This window comes from Bos grunniens, chromosome 27 (assembly GCF_055505025.1).
Source record: "Bos grunniens cultivar Pamir isolate PY7600 chromosome 27, Bosgru_T2T1.0, whole genome shotgun sequence".
In the NCBI taxonomy this organism is placed as follows: domain Eukaryota; kingdom Metazoa; phylum Chordata; class Mammalia; order Artiodactyla; family Bovidae; genus Bos; species Bos grunniens.
The window spans coordinates 30,872,113-30,876,972 of NC_141191.1; the positions used below are offsets into that span (position 1 = coordinate 30,872,113).

Consider the following 4,860-nt stretch of genomic DNA (forward strand, 5'->3'; position numbering starts at 1 on the left):
ATCTTGGTTTTAAAACCCTCTCACGCATCTACCTTGATCAACTTTTAAGTCCAGGCTGTTTCTTCCCCTCAGCAACAAAATGACTCTTGGTCTCAGAGACAGCCAAAAGCTCTTTTTTTTTTCATCCGCGGAAGTCTTACAATCCACAGGGTCTAAGAAAACGGGCTTTTGTCAGCCTGCCAGGATTCAAATCTCAACTCCTCAGACTGTCCGTGATTCCACGATTCAATTCCCAAAATACAGGTCATAGAGGTGCCCAATTAGAGAGTTACTGTGAGAATTCTATGAGGTAAAATTGGTAAAACACTTATTTCAGAGCCTGACACAAAAGAAATATCCAAGAAACGTTTGCTCTTCTGATTCTCATTCTGGGCTTCCCTGGTGGTGTAGCAGGTAAACCATCCACATGCAACGCAGGAGACACAGGTTCCATCGCTGGGTTGGGAAGATCCTCTGGAGAAGGAAATGGCAACCCACTCCAGTATTCTTACCTAGAGAATTCCATGGGTCAGAGGAGTCATGGGATACAGGGCTACAGTCCACTGGGGCACAAAAGATTCAGAGACAAATGAGCGACTAACACTTTCACTTTTTCACAAATCATGCCAGAAGAATTTAAGGTTACAAAAATCTCTTTCATCCAAAGAATCTCAATAGAGGTCATAGTTCCCAAATGAGATGTATACAGTACGGTCTCGAGGACTGAGCTGTGGGTAAACACCCAGCACTAAAGAACAGAATCAGCTAGGGTAGCTGGTCTGATGATTTAGAGCAGGCAGCAGCCAACCAGGCCTTGGGGCACATCAATCTAATACACATACGGCACGAGTTACCCGGGAGTTTGTCATCAAATCAGCGGTTCCCTGACGGGGGGGACAGATGGACCTGCAGAGAGCACCCTGAAGGCCGACAAGCTCTAAGACAAAGGGACCCCAAGAAGAAAGCTCTCTTCTGTTTCCTCATCGCCCTCAGGGTGAATCTCAGACCCTCACTTCTAAGAGAGCACCCCCAGAACACCCCTTCTCAGGCTGGAGCAGTGTGTGTTTGCTCAACCAGGTCGATAACAGCTGAAGTGGACTCACTAACCGACCCGCCTGACCCAAGCGCTGAGCTCTGAGACGCATCGTTGGGCCGTGCACACGGCCTGGGGCCGGCCATCTGCCACCTGGAGAGGGGTCTGGAGCTGAGAGTCACCACTGCATAGTCCTGCAAGGGCTGTCCCGTTAAAAGCAGCAACACTTTCAGCCCAAAATCATTTCCAGGTTCTCTGTTTTATGTTGAATTAAAATGGACAGGAGGGAGACTGGACATCTTAGTGAATTAGCAGCCTGAGGATGCCAGCTTCCCACACGGCCCCAGCCATGCAGGGCTGGTCCCCGGTGTGGGTCAAGGGTCTCAGCCATGGGACTCAGGTGATTTCTGCCCTGTGGTCCTGAGTGGAAAATAAGTAGCCAACCCTGGGTGACACCCACCAGGGAGCTCTGGGAAGTCTTAGATCCTCTCTCCTCTAGTAACTGGTGAGTCATTTGGGTTAATAGTAAAGTGAAGTCGCTCAGTCGTGTCCGACTCTTTGCGACCCCATGGACAGTAGCCCACCAGGCTCCTCTGTCCATGGGATTTTCCAGGCAAGAACACTGGAGCGGGTTGCCATTTCCTTCTCCAGGGGATCTTCCTGACCCAGGGATCAAACCCAGGTCTCCCACATTGTAGGCAAATGCTTTACCGTCTGAGCCACCAGGGAAGTCATTGGGTTAATAATTGACTCTTAACTGAGTTTGAGGTTATGCCAGGGAGAGTCTTTTGAAGGAATATGTCTAATTACCAGACATGTTATTCACACCAAAGTGTCGTTTCTCAAACGAAAACATTCCAAGATGTTTTCATTTCATAATATATAAGATCCTCGGAGCATCCCTTAAGTAGGGGCTGCTGTCCTAGGAAAGACAGATGACATGGCAGGCAGTTAGGAAAGTCTAAGGGCCTCTGGACAAATCTCCAGGCAATTTTGAACTAACTGCCTTTGACTCTACTTGACTTCACCAACACTCCATATCTATTCCTACTTGGTGACTCCAAAAGCCTGATAAGAACTTCCCCAGCAGTCCAGTGTTAAGACTGTGTTTCTAGGTCAGGTTCGATCCCTGGTTGGGGAACTAGGCTGCCACATGCTTTTTGGTGTGGCAAAGAAAAAAAAAAATCAAAAGTCTGATAACTAGGATTTCTGACCTGCTAGCATCCCCCACTCAGCTCAGGGATGTTGTTGGAATGTAGACTGGGTATCTCTCCTCTGATTAAAATCCATCAACGGATTTCAATGCCAAGTGTTCAAGATAAAGACCAAATTCATTAGCTTAGAAAACAAGAGTCTCTGAACTCCGCCCTACTTCTCCACCTTCTACCTGACAAGCCCTTTGTTCTAACTGTTCGTGGAATATAGTTTCTTGTTCTGTGCTCTGGTCCCTACCTGCAAGACCCATACCTCTTTCAGAGCCATTCTGGGCATTCAAGGCTATCTGCTTTGAGAAGCCTTACTCCACCCTAGTGCCAGGTCAGATGATTTATGGCCATTCATTGTGCTTATTTCTACTACATCAGTGGACAGAATGCTGGGGGAGGTTAGGCAACTCTTTAAAGCTGCTTTATTGGATGAATATAAAATAACCGTTGAACATTAAAAAGTTGACCAGTGTTGTTAATTTGCAGAAAGACTGTCCCTTGGGCACCTGATGAGCATGGTGTGGTGGTTCCACAGTTTCCCTTTTCGTCTCATTTTCTTTATTAACGCTTATTTGTATTAATGTGTTCCTCACTCTTTTTTAATGGACTGCATACTTTGTTGAGCTTTTTTTTTCTTTTTTTTTTTTTGAGTGGTGCTCTGCCTTACAGATTTCTGTCTGGGAGGGTCATCCTCTTGGACCAAGCACACATTGCAGGAGAGACAAACAGAGACTCACGAGAGAGAAAGGGATACTGGCAGCTGCTGGAATCAAGACTGGTGATTAGGGGCTTCCCTGGTGGTCCACTGGCTAAGGCTCCATACTCTCAATGCAGGGGTGCCAGGTTCAATTCCTAGCTGGGGAACTAGAACTTGCATGTGGCAACTAGAGAACTCCCATGATCCCACATGCTGCAACTAAGAGCCAGAGCAACCGAATAAATAAATAAATACCTTTTTTTTAATTAAAAAAAAAGACTGTATTAATAAAAAAGATTAATGGGAGGATGGAAGTGGCAGCATGAGCACCTTCATTCTTCTACTCCTGAAAGTGATGCCATTCTTAAATTCTTAAATTCCAGACACAAACTGAAGCACCCAAGGTATACAGTATTAATACAATCTCACTTAGTGGGTCTAGTTTCTAGATAAAAACAAACCCACTAAAGAACTAAACAGAAAGACTGACATGAAGACCCAAACAGAAGCATTCAAAAACAATAGGTTTTTTAAATGGAAGCTGGGAGTCCACTATTGGGAAGATTCTGTATGACACTAAGAGCTGAGCTGCTTTTTCCTTGGAAGGTGTTCTTTATAACTGTTCTTTCTCCAGGAAGGTCTTACTGGTTATTCTGTAACAATTTTCCTTTCTGGCAAAGATAGGAACTAAAATCCCTCAGCTGCTTTGATCATTCCTGTAATCATGAGTGAGGAAACAATCAAATAACATGATAAAATCTGGCTAATACTTCATGTGCCCAAAAACAAAGAGCTGGAACAAATGATCTTCTGGGGATCTTCATCCCAAAATTAAGTTCTCTGATCTCATGAACAGTGCCCAGGAACATTCCATAGAAGAAAAGCCAATCAAGTAAAGAGACAGTAATCAGGACAAGTTGAGTCATCACAAACTAAAGATTTCTGGAAATATAAAACAAGAAATATTTCATATGACAATTTAGGGTTACTTGATCTTCATTCTCCTTTTGACTAATTCAGCATTACTTTTAAAAACTGAGATCTTATTTTCAAGTAAATAAATATCTGAAAAATACTGTCAATAAAGATGAACTTAATTGTTTTTAATTTAAAAAAATTCATAGTCAAGAACTCTACTACAAATGTTTATTGTATTAATAGAATGCTAAGCAGTATGTGAAATAGGTACTGGATTTAATACTGAAAACAATTCTTTTCTAAAAAATATAATTGCTTTACAATGTTGTGTTAGTTTCTGCTGCAAAATGAAGTCAATCAGCTACATGTGTACATATATCCCCTCCCTCTGGGACCTTTCTCCCACCCCCAACCCCTCTTACCCAACTAGGTCATCACAGAGCACCTGAAATCAACTTTTTACATTCCAAATTTAGAAAGTATTTAAATATGGGTTGGAAATGCCTGCAAACTGAGCAATGCTTACACTTATATGAATAACATCATTGTTTGTCAAAACAATATGTTCATTTTCTTTATTTCCTAACTTTATTTCTGGTTTGAAATTTTTTTCAAATATGTTGTTTGTGGTAAGATAAAACTTGAAAACTACTTTTTTTTAAACTGAAGAGTAAAAGATGAGCCATAAGAACAGTAACGGTTGAGACTGTGTATTTAAATTCACTGTTACACACTGCCATCTAGCAGGAAGGCAGCAAAAGAAGAGTCACCACAGCAATTTCAAAAAAGGGACTGACTTAAAAGATGCAGCCTTCTCTTCAGGCAGGAGAGGGAGAAAGTTCTAACACTGAGGCTAGACTGGTTTCTCTGCCACTTCATTGTGCAAATACCCGGGGCTGCTTATTCAAGGCAGAGAGACAGGATCCAGGTCCTCCTCTAGAGACCACGTGGGCCGGGCAGGAGAAACAATGCCCCAGTTGTAGAGTGACGTCACTAACACGTCCACGAGTGGCCCTGAGCGTCAGGGG

The 4,860-nt window shown here is 43.2% G+C and overlaps 1 protein-coding gene across 5 annotated transcripts in view; it reads right to left on the reverse strand.

The window, feature by feature from the left end:
• Positions 1-4,860, reverse strand: part of POFUT3 (protein O-fucosyltransferase 3) — a 150,579-nt gene that overhangs the window by 136,014 nt on the left and 9,705 nt on the right. The gene's annotated exons all lie outside the window — the stretch shown is intronic.